The sequence below is a fragment of the Protopterus annectens genome, chromosome 10.part0 (genome assembly GCF_019279795.1).
Source record: "Protopterus annectens isolate FY-2018-M chromosome 10.part0, PAN1.0, whole genome shotgun sequence".
Classification (NCBI taxonomy): domain Eukaryota; kingdom Metazoa; phylum Chordata; order Ceratodontiformes; family Protopteridae; genus Protopterus; species Protopterus annectens.
This window is the reverse complement of record NC_056744.1, coordinates 1,361,970,223-1,361,986,540: the sequence shown is the minus strand read 5'-3', so window position 1 is coordinate 1,361,986,540 and position 16,318 is coordinate 1,361,970,223.

The window sequence follows — 16,318 nt, the reverse complement described above, 5'->3', positions numbered from 1 at the left end:
AAGCCATGTCTGATCCAGCTCTGTTAGAAATGCTACATCTAAAGAAATCCCAATCCCTCTGCACCACATGCTCCAGTGACCTCAACCTTATTACCACAAGCAACAGAACATGCTGGAGGGACAGGTTCATAACCCAGAGACTGCCCTTGCTATGGAATAGACTTCTCTGCTTGAAATACAAAGCCATGTCTAATCCAGCTCTGTTAGAAATGCTACATCTAAAGAAATCCCAATCCCTCTGCACCACATGCTCCAGTGACCTCAACCTTATTACCATAAGCAACAGAACGTGCTGGAGGGACAGGTTCATAACCCAGAGACTGCCCATGCTATGGAATGGACTTCCCATACATGTCAATCAGAGCGCCTCACTGGCCCTCTTCAAGAGAAACCTTGCTGAGTGGATGGGAAATACAAAATTCACCCAAGGGATCACTCCAGTGGCCCTACTTGACAGAGGCACTGGGAACTAAGGTTAGGTGGCATGACATCAGGGTAATCCTATGGGCTAGGTTTGTAAAGGCTCCAAGGCCATTAGCCTAGTACACACCTATGAACCTATGAACAAAAGGTGTCATCATAAATTATCAAAAAATATGACTGACCCTTTTTGCATTTTGTGGTACTGAATCTACATACTAATTCCATGCACAACAGGAAACACAGCTACAAATAAAGGGGATGTCATGACGTTCTAGGCAAACCACAGATAATTAATTATAAGTGAAGAGACAATATTATTTAGTATTCCCAAAATAGAAATAGTTACCCAAAGTATCATGCTGCAGGAAATCCATACATATTATCATGATACAGCTGACACATAGGACACACATCAATGTACCAGGAACAGATGCAGAAGATGCCCAATCAGAGAGATGAACGGTTATGTGAAGGGGCAACAGTAATGAAGCATGCAAAAGAATGGACCTCACCCCTGCACTGAGAATTCAGATGGGGGCATAGTTGCTAGAGATGGTGGTAAAACCTGGCTGTAACATTGTCTCTGCCTGTAGTAAGTGGCCATGCCACTCGTGAACTGCTGCTGTCCCCCCATAATATCAGTCAACTTATGTGACAATGGACATAACATGCCATCGTGATTTGGCAGTGCCTACACTGTTACAATGAACATGTTCACAGCAAAGAGTGTGATACTTCAGCCTAGATACAACTGCACAGGGAAGACCTCTTACACTTACCCTTCACAGCCACAAATAACTCCCAGTAACACACAGACAAAACAGGTGTATATGTAATGAAACATTCCGTCCAAAGCACTATGTTGTCCTCTAAATATGTTTTAAGAATAACAAGAATAACAAGGCATACATCTGTCACCTATATTGTACAGTAATTTTCATGAAATTGTGAACTATGTCTAGTAAATACAGTCATGCATCAGCATTACAGGCATAGAGGACACTTTACAAAACAACTTTGCTCATGCCATACACCAAAGACATGTTGACTACAGCACTTAGCACTTGCAGCAGATGTGTCTCTTTTGTAAATGCTCACATTATAGGCTGACATAAACAAAAAACAATAGCCTGTTTCCATTGTATGCTTTATCACTCTGCATCATCTAAAATACAGCAGTTGTTTTCAAGGTAAGCTTAATTGAAAAGAAGTATATGCAGTATATGCATCACAATTATTATTACAGCATTATAAGTACAGTTACCTCACACTGATACACAGTCCAACACAGACCTAGTCATAACATGCAAAAAATACCTGTTAGCAGTAAATGCATTTATCTGTCCATTATTGAAACTTCCAATGTCACATGACTTAAGTCAGAAAGGTACTATGAAGAGCCATCAGTGTGTCCCAGATGACCAGGACTGGACTTGTGGCCTAGAGGAACCAGCTGGGGAGTTATAGGAGTTAATGGTTAAAAGTGAGTGACACTCATCCCAGTGGAAGGTGTTGGTGGAATCTTGCTGTAAGACTTCCACCTGATGGGGTGGCCTTGGATTACATCACTTATAAAAAGGGACAAATAAGAAGTGTGTATGCACTGTAGCTGATGTCACAGGTGTGCAGAAGAATGCACTGGCACAGAGTTCAGCTTAGCAGACATTACACTGCAGTTTCCATCTAGCTTTGGGGGAAGGGGTGTAAGTAGCATATAAAATATAATCTCTTAATACCCAGTGAATAAGTGCCATGATTTCTTACTCTTGTCTTCCACTCTTGGTGCTCTAAAATGCTGAGGATGAAAAAGAACATATGGACCAGATGAAGATAGGAGCTTAATGCTTGCATGTCAAATAGTTTCATAGATTGTTACTAGGCATGCAGTCCAGGAAACCGTTATGAGTCTAGCTCAAATTCCCATTTTCCCCAAGGCACTGTCTAGTAAAGTAAAGTCACACAGCTGGCAAATGAAGGCTGAAATAATCAAACCCTGTTCCACTGGAAATAGCTTATTAACAGCTCATAGCCTTAAAATCCTATGCACCAACTGCTAGACTTTTGTATGTGCCAAATGTCAGATGATGGTTCAAAACTTGTATTAAAATAGATACTGAGAAGAATAGCTCTGCAGATCATTCTGCCTGTAGTAATACTGGTTACTGTACCATGGGATGGCTGCTCAGTAGTCCCTAACATCACAATTCCCATGAAGTGCATAGAACTTTCAAAAAAATCTGGATCTATAAGGGGAAGAGATGTCAGTGTTCATTTTCACGTATTCTGAGTGTCTGAGTGGTTCATATACTTAGCTAATAAGATATCCCTATGGTATGTGGCTGTAGCTGAATATTCAGGACAGGCTGCTTATCTGCCACACAAAGGCATTATGGGTACTACAATGATACTTGCAGGAAACATTCATGATAATGTCCTTCACACTACATGAGACCTTGAATGTTATGGAATGGAACCCATTCATGATGATGTGAAAGCCACTACTAGGATGGGGCATTTAAGGTAGGGTAGTACAAACTTTTATGCCACCTGTGGAATGCTGGTATGTTTACTCATTGTTCTGGCTTTTCTGGGTATGGAATGTAACCCCATCATGCCACAGCATACAGGTCAAGTGAGGACTATATTCATTACTCTTAGCACATCTGTGAATACTCTGTGGAAATCTATTACAGCCTTGTGTCAAGCAGGAAGGCCAACTTTTGCTGTCCATTTAGTGTGAAATGCCAGTGGTGCATATAACGAATGTTGTTCAGTATATCTATTTGCTTGATTGTTCAGAGACAAACTATTAGCACGTCCTCACTGGGGTGCAGCATCTTCAAACTCCGATTCCTTTTATTTACCACTCCAAGGATGTAAAGAATGTCTTTGCCTCTGTCTCACTCTATTTTTCTCTCTTTTTCTTTTCTTTGTACTTGCACTAACCATTTGTGATGCACCACTTTCTGATCTGCTGGACATTGCAGTCATTGCCAACATTCACAAGTCATATATAGCATGATGGCAGCCTCATTTATATTGTGTTCTTTTGGCATTATCATACCACAATCCCAAATGCATCATGCAGCTCTGCCATATCTTTCTGTAACACAGGGGACTATGTTTTATGAACTGCAGCTTTTTGTGTAATCACTCCTTCAACTTCTAGGATTTTAAGTGATTTTGTGCAGTTCTTATATGTTTATGAATCCACTCCATATCAGTAAGTGTAAATGGTGCTTATCATGGATGCTGAGCATTAATTGTGTGAAGAAAAACAAATGATGAAATTACTTTGTTGCAAGACAAAATGTTTAAACCAAAGGAGAATGAGAATATGAGAGTGTGAGTGATATATTTCTATATATATCTATATCTATCTATCTATCTATCTATCTATATATATATATATATATATATATATAGAGAGAGAGAGAGAGAGAAAACAACATTTTAAATGCTGGTTCAGTTATGACACCTACTGGTCATAAACAGAACCTGTTAATTAATGCAAGCCTTCAGTTATTTAAGTAGCAATGTTTCAGTGTGATACTTCGGTGTGGAAACTGAGCACACTCCTAAAATAATGGCACTGAATATGTTGTTTAACATGACTGTGCTAACAATAAATAGTTACTAGAATGGGAGCATGTAAAGTCTTAGCTGCCTTGAAAACTTCTTTGCCACGTCTGTGTTTTGACAGTATCATAGGAATATATTTTATTTATTTTATTTTATTTTACATTTGTTGACCGGGCTAGTCCAGCTGGATATATGTCCATTTTCAGTGGAGGCCCGGGGAGAAAAGCTCCAATGGTTATAACAAGTATAGGGAATACAAAAAATAACAAAGCAAAACAAAACAAAAATTGAGCATAAAAGATAATCAGACTTTAGTATAGGTAATTTACATGTCAGAGGAAATATACATAACAAGATAGTATTCCTAAAAAAGTTATTAAATAATTGCAATACGCAATTTGATAATATCAAAACGTAGTGTAAATAATACATAGTCATACTAATATCAATGTCAAAAATATATATATTTTTTTTTTATAGTATATATGAGATAAGTTATATCCACAAGGATGTTATGTCAGTGGGGATCAGTCAGGATGTAGTATAGAGAGAAGGAAGTATTGTGGTAGAGGAAAGGACGAAGAAAGGTTAATCAGGGTTTGTACAGGAGCAAAGCCAGTGTTTATTAAGATGGATTCTCAGTTGTTTTTTAAAGAGCGGAAGAGTGGACAAAGATGAGATATTGGGTGGAAGTTTGTTCCACATTTTGCCAACTGAGTTGGAAAAAAGACAATCTCCTGCAGCATTATTGGGTTTGGTACTATTAACTAGTAGTTTATCTGAAGAACGTAGTTGTTTCAGGTTGCTGTAGGGAGTAAGGAGGTTAGAGAGCATTGGTGTTTTGGATGGTTGATATAGAATGTTGTGAGCTATTGAGAGTTGTTGATAAATAAGCTTGTTAGGAAGTTCAAGCCAGTTTAGTTGTTTTAAGTTCAGGCAGTGGTGTGTTCTAAACTGGGTTCCTGTGGCAAATCGAGCAATGTTATGGTAAGATGAAGCAAGTTTCTTAAGGTTACTTTTAGAGAGATTAGTGTAAATAGGGGAAGCATATAGAAGAGTAGAGAGGAGGTGAGATTGGGCTAAGGTGGTCCGGGTTTCAGGTGTAAGGAAGGATTTGATTCTGTAAAGGGATCCAATCTTTTTGTTAACTACTTTTATTGTGTTGTTGATGTGACAATCAAAGTTAAGATTATTGTCAATAGTAATACCTAGTAGTTTTGTATAAGAATCAGGAGTAATATTAGTGTAATCAGTGGAAGTAATAGAGAAGTTTAGGGAAGTAGATTTGCGGCTTGATGAGAACAGTAGTAATTTGGTTTTCTTGGGGTTAAGGAGTAGACAACGGTCAGAGAACCACTGTTCAACAGTGGTAAAGGTTTTTTGGGTAAGAGGTTAGAGTTCAGCTTGACAAGAAGCAGTGCAGATTATAGTGGAATCATCTGCATATTGTATGCAAGTGGTGTTAGGGATAGCTGATTGGAGGTCATTAATAAAGATAGAAAATAGAAGTGGGCCTAGGATAGACCCTTGAGGTACTCCTATAGAGATAGGAAGGAGGGTAGATAGTGAACTTTTCCAGAGTACTTCCTGCTGACGATTTTCAAGATAAGAAGTAAACCAAGTTAAGGAGGAGGGATCAAGTGCATGAGATTTTAGTATGTACAGAAGAAGTTTATGATTAACCATATCAAAGGCTTTAGATAGGTCTATGAAGAGAGAAGATGAGAGGTTATTGATGTTACGGTTATAGTTGATGGAGTTGGTAAAGGAGAGTAATGCAGTAGTGGTGCTGTGGGAAGGTCTGAATCCATGTTGACTATTGGCAAGTAGGTTATTATGGAGAAGGTGGTTTAGTAGTTGTTTATGGATACATTTTGCCATGATTTTAGCTATAGGTGATAAGAGTGCTATGGGACGAAAGTTAGAGAAGTCATTAGACTTGCCCCCTTTGTGTAGGGGAATGATATGGGATATCTTCCAGATAGAAGGGACAATACCCTCCTTTATAGATCTATTTATTAGGATGGCAATCGGATAGGCAGTGGCTTTAGCTCCTATTTGCAGGTATTCTGCAGGAAGCTTGTCTGCAGATGGGGTGGTAGGTTTTAGTTTTTGGAGTAGAGATTGGATATAGGAGGTAGATACAGGTTCATAGGTTCATACTAGGCTATCTGCCCAAGGGCATTTATAAGCCTAGCCCATAGTTATGTGGCTTTCGCCACCCCTTTAGTTTGAAGAAAAACTTTGCCTATTATTTTGCTGTGCCTCTGTCAAGCAGTGACACTGAAGTAATCCCTGGGGTATATCTGCGATCTCCCATCCATTGGTCAAGATTCCTCTTGAACAAGGCCAGCGAGGTGCTCTGCCTCACATGTACCGGGATTTTGTTCCACAGCATAGGGAGTCTCTGGGTGATGAATCTGTCCCTCCAGCACATTCTATTAATAACCGTGTCAAGGTTTAAGTCTCCCGCCCTTGTGGTTCTGAGGGATCTAGATTTTTTTTGGTGAAGCATATTCATCAAATCTGGGTTTGACATGGCCTTATATGTCAGGCACAGGTCACCTCTGAGCAAGCGGTATGCGACTGAATAAAGCTGGAGTTCTTTCAGTCTGGCAGCATAAGACATATTTTTTAGACCCTTTATCCTTTTGGTGAGGAACTTTTGGGGCCTTTCCAGCTGCTGCAGGTGTCGGGACAGATACATTCCGAATGGGGCATTGTACTCAATCATAGGTCTAATGAGTGATGAGTACAGGGGGACGATGACCTCCCTAGATCTAGATGTGAATCCCTTCATGATCAGGTGGGCAATGTAGAAGGTTTTCCTAACTACTTTGGCAACATGAGTGTCAAACGAAAGGTTACTGTCAACCTGGGTCCCCAGATCCCTAATTACTTCTTCTGTGCTCAGTGGATTGCCACCTGTATGGTAGCTAGGGGTAACCTTGTTTTTCCCGAAGGGTATGACTATGCATTTCTTGGCGTTTAACTTTAGGCCATGGCTCTGGCACCAGTTATCCGTTTCTGTGAGGCCCTTCTGAAGGATATCTGTGTCAGATGTGTTTTCGACTATGGCGCCCAGTTTGCAGTCATTTGCAAACTTTGTCAGCCATAACCCTCCTGTGTTTGCTTGTACTTCAGAAAAGTAGATACCGAACAAGAGTGGTCCCAGGACTGAGCCCTGTGGGACACCACTTGTGACAGGCTTTGAGTCTGACATGGCGCCAGCAACTCTGACCCTGTGGGTTCTGTCACTTAGCCAGTTTGCAACCCATCTTGTGATGTATGGGTTTACATTTAAGCTGATGAGTTTTTCAATGATACCTGAGTGGGGTATTGTGTTGAACGCCTTTGCCAGGTCGAGGTAGGCTGTATGGACTGCCTTGCCCTCATCAATGGCCTTGGTGACTGTTTCGAAAAAGTCAACCAAGTTTAAGAGGCATGATCTGCCTTTGACAAAGCCAAACTGGGATGGATCCAAAGTCAGCAAGTTCCCTATGTCTTTATTTATGAGGTTGTAGGTGAAGGGGAGGAAGAGTAGTTTTTGAACTAGGTGAGAATAGTTTAAAAGTGTCAAGAGAAAGGTGGTTTGCAAGAGTTTGGATGGCATTGGTGAAGAAAGAGTTGAAGTCATTGGCTATTTGTGTGGGATTATCTGGGTCAGAATCCTGAGGGTTTGGTGTGATTGCTTGGCCTGGGGATAGAAGATTATTAATACTAGTCCAGAAATTTTTAGGTTCTTTTATGGTGTTTTTCTGTAATTGAAAGTAATAGTTCTTTTTAAATGTCAGAATAGCTTTTTGGTGCTGTTTCTCAGCTCCCTAAAGTTTTGGTGGTCAGTTTGTTTTTTGGTAGACCGCCATTTATCCCAGGATTTATTTCTGAGAATAATTTTTTGCTTCGTATTCTTGGTTAGCCAGGGTGCTGCTTTCGTTTTGGTACTAATGGTACGGCTTGGGGCATGGTGATCTAGGATAGATAGGAATGTCAAACTGAAGTATTATATAGATTGCATAAATGGAGGGGGGGGGGCAGAAATAAATTTTAAATGCAAATAAATGATAGACCTGGTTATAAATCTGTATAGTTGAAAACCCAGGAACCTGAAGCTAAACATTAAAGAGAAAAGTAGTTCAACTATTGAGTGCATGTTTTAATATATTTCTATGTGGTTATTTGGGGTATATATTTAACCTTAATATCATGTTATGACATTTATTTTTTTTTTGGTAGTGTAGTACATGAACTGATTTTAAAAAGTTATTCCTAAACTTTTTTTTTCCTTTCCGTGCTGTCATTTTGGGTTGAGGTTCATTTTCAGTGGAGGTCCAGAAAGAAATCTCCAAGGAATGTTAATGTAATGGTGTACAAAATAGCTCATATAGATTATATGTCATTACATAATGTAACTGTATACATTTATATGCATTTCATAAAGAAAGAAAATTAAGCCTTATGTGTATCCAGTTGATGAAAACAAGTTCATGCAAACTGCTAATCATTAAAAGAATCAACAGAGTATCCATGGCATACAGGAATGAGACCATGACTATAGGCGCAATGATACAGTTTCAGTGTCCTGGATTGTGGTGGAGGGGAATACTGAGGCATACACCTGCTCACCTCTATGACGAAAGGCTTGAGGTCATGCTATAGAGTGCTGATTCAGTTTCACTCAGTGTCCTGGATGTCTGTGGAATGGAATGCCGATGCATACACCTGTTCATCTCTCTGATGAAGGTATGGGGCCATGCTATGGAGTGCTGGCTCGGTTTCCCTCAGCGTCCTGGATGGTGGTGGAAGGGAATGCCAAGACATGTACCTGTACACCTCTCAGATGAAGGTTTGGGGCCATGCTGTGGAGTACTTGACATTTTGGCTGACAGTGTAAACCAAAACCCAGTGGCACAATGTCAGCCGATGACTTAGAGAGGCTGGGAAACTGAGGACTGTAAGACCATGGAGGAGAGAAACCCCCCTCACAGTGCCACATGCACACCCACACAGTAGTACTACCCAGTGGCAGAAGATAAGTAATGTAAGGTCATGCCATAACTTAAAAATATAAAAAATGCACAAGTGTGACAGACCAATGCACACCTCTCACACTTCCATAATTGTAAAACCTTTATTTTCTATTGTTATTCATTTGTTAACCAGGTGAGCCAATGAGACACAAGTATCCCTTTTCAGGAGCTACTCTGGAGCACTATCTAGTTAAATGACTTACTTAGATTCCTGGAGTGGACAAACTGTGGTGGAAGGAATCTATCGCTGCTCACAGGACACACCTCATTAAAGATTCAGAGCCTTAATCCCCTGTGCTTACTTCTAGACCTGATATTATATACTCCAGTAGCCATAAAGAGTTTTCTTTGGCTTAATTTCTGGTGTCATTCTAAGGGGATCCAATGTCTGTCTGCCTGGAATGACATGCTTGACAAGCCACGCTGCTTCGCAAGGGACGGCTTGCACCTGTCACCCCTGGGTTTCCGGATATTGGCAAAGGCTCTTGCCACCCCCATAGTGCCTTTTTTAGACAAGGCTCAAATTATAAACCCACCGCCCTAGGAAACAATAATGGAAAAAAACTAAAGGTAATGCTGCTCAATGCCAGAAGTCTAAATCTCAAGATGCACGCCCTCGAAGCCCTCCTCAGTATGGAGAACATCGATGTCTGTGCTGTGACTGAAACCTGGTTCAAGGCTCCTGAGAGCACCCCGGCACTATCAGGTTTTACCTCATATCATGCGTTCCGGCCCCAAAACCCAGACCGTACCACAAAAGGAGGGGGTGTATCCATATTCATCAAGGATGCCCACACCTCCAGGCTGGTGGCAACTCATGAAGCATCAAAGACAATTCAGGTTCAATTAACCATAGGCAAAACTGCTCTACAGTTTGTAGCATGTTACAGGCCACCCTCTCAAACTCAGGAACCCCACACAGCCTTCCTGAAGACACTGGAGAGTATAAATGTCTCTCCAAACACCATCATATTGGGTGACTTCAACTACCCAAACATAGACTGGGAACATTACTCAAGCCCCAATACCCTAGCCCAAAGGTTCCTGGAGTTCATAAACTCAAATGCTGTGGAACAACTTGTCACCATTCCCACAAGAGGTGAAAATATACTAGACCTGATCATCACAAACATGGGGACAAAATGCTCCACACCGAAGTATATCCCTCATTGGTGAGATCAGACCATAAACTAATCTCACTGGAGATCCACATCCTGCCCCCACCCCCAACAAAAAAGACCACAGTGAAGAACTTCTCAAAAGCCAACTTCACACTTCTTAAGACTGGTGTGGTATCCTTCAAGGCCCCTGAGTCATTGGAAACCACAACCCACGCTGCTGAATCCCTTACAAATGCTTTCTACGAGCACCTCCAGGATTGCATGGATCAAGCAATCCCAAATAAAATCAAGACCCTTTCCACCAAGGCAAGCCCGATCTGGTGGACCCCAGCCATAAACAAACTTTACAACAAGAGGAGAAAGCTACTACAAGATAGAGCAAAATCCCTAAAAGGGAAGACATCTCTGATCAATACTAGTAAAAAACTATGATCACTCATAAAATCATCCAAGGCCAACTTTGAGAGAAAAATCGCCAAGGACTCAAAAGACAATCATAAGGCCTTCTTTAGCTATGTTAGAAATCTGGGTGGAAACTCCCAGATATGCTCAGAATTAGTCCAAAATTGTACAAAAATCACTGAACCCACAGACATTGCAAACATACTGGCAGACAGGTTCAGTGAAAATTTCTCCCCTCCCTCCCCCCCAAAAGGAGAAATATCTATCCCAGCAGAGTGTAGCCTCCCAATCATCTCAAATGCCCAGGTGAGAGCTGCTCTCTCTAAAGCTAAAAACACAGCATCAATGGGACCGGATGGTGTCCCCAGCTGTTTTTCTACACGAACTCAATGAGGAACTAAACCCACACATAAGGCTGCTGTTTAATCTTAGCCTTACCACAGGATACGTACCCAAAGAGTGGCGTACGGCAACTGTGGTCCCACTCCACAAAGGTGGTGCTTCTATGGACCCTGGTAATTACCGCCCCATAAGCTTAACAAGCCTGGTCTGCAAAGCTATGGAGAGGATCATAATGGAACTCATAAATGAAGACATAGGGGACCTACAGACATTGGATCCTACCCAATTTGGCTTTGTCAAGGGCAGATCATGCCTCTTGAACTTGGTCGACTTTTTTGAAACAGTCACCAAGGCCATTGATGAGGGTAACACAGCCTACCTTGACCTTGCAAAAGCTTTCGACACAATACCCCACTTGGGTATCATAGAAAAGCTCACCAGCTTAAATGTAAACCCATATGTCACAAGATGGGTTGCAAACTGGCTCAAGGACAGAACCCACAGGGTTAGAGTTGCTGGTGCCATGTCAGACTCCAAGCCGGTCACAAGCGGTGTCCCACAGGGCTCAGTCCTGGGCCCCCTCTTGTTCGGCATCTACTTTTCAGATGTGCAGGCAAACATAGGAGGATTGTGGCTGACAAAGTTTGCAGATGACTGCAAACTGGGCGCCATAGTTGAAAATCCATCAGACACAGATATCCTTCAGAGAGGTCTCATAGAAATGGATAACTGGTGCCAGAGCCATGGCCTTAAGCTAAACGCCAAAAATGTATAGTCATACCCTTTGGTAAAAACAAGGTAACCCCAAGTTACCACATAGGTGGCAATCCATTAAGCACAGAAGAGGTTATCAGGGACCTGGGGACCCAAGTTGACAGTAACCTTTATTTTGACACTCACATTGCCAAAGTGGTTAGGAGGACCTTCTACATTGCCCACCTGATTATGAAGGGATTCACATCCAGATCAAGGGAGGTCATTGTTCCCTGTACTCTTCACTTATCAGACCAATGATTGAGTACAATGCCCCATTCGAATGTATCTTACCCGACACCTGCAGCAATTGGAAAGACCCCAAAAGTTCCTCACCAAAAGGATAAAGGGCTCAAAATATGCCATATGCTGCCCAACTGAAGAAACTCCAGCTCTATTCAGTCGCATACCATCTGCTCAGAGGTGACCTGTGCCTGACATACAAGGCCATGTCCAACCCAGAATTAATGGACATGCTCCACCTCAAAAAATCCAAATCCACCAGAGCCACAAGAGCAAGAGACTTAAACCTCAACACGGATATAAATAGGACGTGCTGGAGGGACAGATTCATCACCCAGAGACTCTCTGTGCTGTGGAACAGAATCCCGGTCCATGTGAGACAGAGCACCTCGCTGGCTCTGTTCAAGAGGAATCTTGACCAGTGGATGGGAGATCGTAGGTTTACCCCGGGGATCATCTCTGTATCACTGCTGAACAGAGGCACGGCAAACTAATGGGTATAGTATTCTTCAACCTAAGGGGTGGTGAAAGCCACACAACTCTGGCTAGGCTTATAAATGCCTCAGGGCAGATAGCCTAGTATGAACCTATGAACCTAAGAGTAAAACACCTAGTGAAATGATGCAGTATAGAGGAGGATGCAAGGTCTCCCTGTCAGTGGTAAATGTGAATTTAGACATTGTATTGCTGTTCCTGATGTCCTTGGGAAATTATTCCTTAAACCACTAATACCTTTATAGAGAAGAGTGCATTATGATTATGACATCTTGACATTATTATCAATGTTGTACCTGAGCAATGCTGACTTCCAGTAGGAGGTACAGGACAAGTTAAAGGTGTTATGGGAGTGATTTAGCTGAGCAAAGATAGTGAAAGAAGCACTTGCAAGATGAATTTAAACATTACTGTCTTCTCAACATTGGCTAGCTCTGCAGCTTATAAGAGAAGATGGCGAGTATAGTAATTTTTACTGTTGTACAAAATGGAAATATTTCTACTCTCCAGTCTTGTATGCTGAATAGTCACTTTGCTTTGGCAACTATACTGTAAATTTATTTTTGCTGCATGATTCTGTAATAATTTTACTCTTAAGTTTAGCAGTTTTACTGTAAAATTTATTATTTGCTGTAACTGAGTCATTGCTGAATGGGGTCAGTAAATCAGCCCACCCAGTTGGTCACCAGTTTATATAAAATAGGTACAAAAATAAAATAGAAGTCAAGTAGAATGGAGTTTAGTTTATGTGAAAATAAAAGCACAAGTAACATCAAGTAAACAGACACATTTAGGGGTCTAAGAGGAAAATGTGGCACAGTTGTAAATATTTTCCATTTGAGTTATTGCCTACAAAAACTCTTGTATGTAGAATATTACCATCAAAAAGTTTGGAGAACAGATTTAAAAAAACAAGGCAATTTGATTTCAAACGTAGATGAAAGGTAGACCTTGATTTGATACATGTATCCCAATAACTGACTGCACTTTTTGCAGTGGATATAATGCATTTACCTAGTGATATGGAATTATTGAGGACAACACCTAAGTTTTTAATGCTATCCATATATTGTATTAAAAGCTCTAGGAGTAATATCAAGGTCCGATGACACATTGTTGAGATAAAAGATTCTGCAAAAAGATTGATTTGTTTTTTGCATTTAATAAAATAAGAGTCTTTAAACCAGTGATTCTGCCTAGGGGATCCATTTGGGTCTATATTATAAGATCGACAGTTGAAAACATCGAACACCATATGGTCGACACCATATGGTCGATGTCTTCAAACATCAAACTTATAAAAACAACAAAAAGAAAAAAGTACCCCCACACCCCCGCTACTTAAATATACCAACTCCAAGACCGCACTACATTTCAGTAAATGGAAATCTCCCCTTACAGAGATTTCCATTTACATGTTTGATGTTCTTCACTTTCACTATTCTCGTGTCGACAATATCAGCTTCGATGTTGTCGGCTTTTGTGAATATAATATAGACCCTATCCATTTGAATCTTTGTCTGAGCTATGAAAAGAGCACTGTTATGATGAGGAATTTACATACAAGATAAAAAGATGGATTTGTGATACTTCATTGTTAGTACAGTATTCACTGGAATAGACTGATAATCATTTATCTTTGTATGTTCAGTTATCCAAGTAACTATAGGACCTAATGTTGGTGTGGCAGTTCTTAGTATGAAGCACTTCTGTCTGATATAGTTTGACAAAAGCAGCAACCACAGTAAAGTTTTCCAGTTTGTTTCACACAAATACACATTAATCCTGCAAGGCCAGAATAAACTGTTAAACCAGATCAAACATCATGTTCAGTCATTTGTTATCCCCATACAGACCTCTTCCCAGCAATTATAATGACTTTGTTGACTGCATACCATCAGATGTCTGCAAAAAATAATGGCTGCAATAATATATTTCAGCTCTGTTTTGCTCACTAAATAGCCAGCTACAGCAAGGAATTCCAATGTGCTTCAAAACTGTGTCCTCTCTATGATATCCAGATGCCTGCCATGATAAAAAATACATTGTGGCTGAAGGGCTCCCACAGACATTTCCACTGCAGCAATTCCATTTGTGTTCTTCTTCAAATTTTCTGGACTTCTGCTTCTTGCTGTCTCACCTACAATCCAGATGCTAATCAGAGAGGTCCAAGTGCTGTGTTGACTTGTTGTCTAGTACATGGGTGGGACAAAGTAGAAAGCCATCTCTTTCATAAGGTGCTACAACAGTACTGATTTTGAAAAGGGTCACTGCAGCCCTGGCAGCACTTTTTCTTTCCCTTAAAAATGAATGGCATAAATAAGTGCACCTAGCACGAATAAGAATGAAAAAATGAAGCTTACATCAGCTAAAAATAAAATCAGCCCAGATATCCTTCCCTTCTGTGCTGTGCTTTCTGGGTATTCTTTTCTTCATGCAGTTTTACTTGAGGGTCATGCCATTGCTTACTGTCAAGAGAAAATACAAAGCTAGTGTTGAATATCAATATGAAAAGTTTTTTCCACAGATAGAACAGTGGCTAATCCCTACTGTACCCTAAGCTCCTCTGTATTATGCAAGCAGTTGACCTACAGCTGCCTGGGCAACATTAGAAAAGAGGAATACAATTATTTATGTCAATTTATAGAAATTCATCATTCTAAAGTGACTCCATCCTTGTATTATTTTCCCAGAGTAGAATGTGGCATTGTTTTACCTCCCATGAAGGTGTTAACTGGCCTCAATAAAACTGCTGGTACAATGACTTCACTCTTTTAGTAGACTGAAAAGAGAAGTGGATTGAGCTCATACTTTATGTGATATATTATATCAAAGGGTACCTCACTTGCTAGGAGGACATAACACAAGAATTATAACAGCTGTCCTGTCATATATTTTACAGTGCAATATGATAAAGAACAACTAGTTAGAAATATAAGAGTTTGCTTAGGTTTAAAAGTAATTCTAATAGTATGCAATACTTTTATATCTAGGACATGCTATTAGCCTGTGTCCTGTGAAGCGACTTCTTGTGAACTTAAGCTTATTAAAGATATGATATGGAATAACTTAGCAATGATTTTAGTAACATTATCTTCTCCACTTTTCTAACCAGCTGTAATAACTGATCTAGATATTGCACATCAAGATTAAGCCTTTACGACATATTTGCATCAGGAGCTCAAAAACAAATTACTTGTTGCAGGAAGACCAATCATCTACCCAGGTTAAGGGATCACTGGGGCAATATACAGCAAATTTATCAGGCTAAGCTACCAAGTGATTAATATAGATCAAAATGACAATAAAGTAGTGCCCTATTCTTAATGCAGCATGTCGAGCCCATAGTCTATGAAAAATCTGTTTTCTGAATAAATGGGTGTCATGTCCTAGGTGCCTCTGGTGACCACAAATAGGCTTAAAATGAAGAAATTTTAATATCTTTTGTCATTACACAGGTGCAGGTAGAGAAGGAACCAAGACTGAACCTTGTTCACCCAACAGATTGCTATTATACTGTTCCCATCTATTTTCTTATCACTGGTTTCCCCTTTCCTACCTTTTTGATTCATCTTTTTGTACATCCTTGGAGCAGAGAACATGAGCAAAGCATATGAGTCATAACTATTAACATTTTCTTTACAAATACTGTTTATTTATTAATGACTGTTCACCACATCTGAAGCTAGTATAAAACCAAATGTATGCCTGAGTAGTATACGCTCTGGCAAATGGAGGGATCATTGTACTTGTCTTGAGTTACATTGTTTTATTAATTAAAAAAAGGAAATATAAAGTAAGAAGTTACTCCTTACTAGTACAACAAGTACACATGTTGTTAGTGTAGCATTGAGAGCTTTTCAGTGTAACAGTTGACACTGGGGTTCAGTTATGTTTAGATATTTGAATCTATATCACCACCACCAC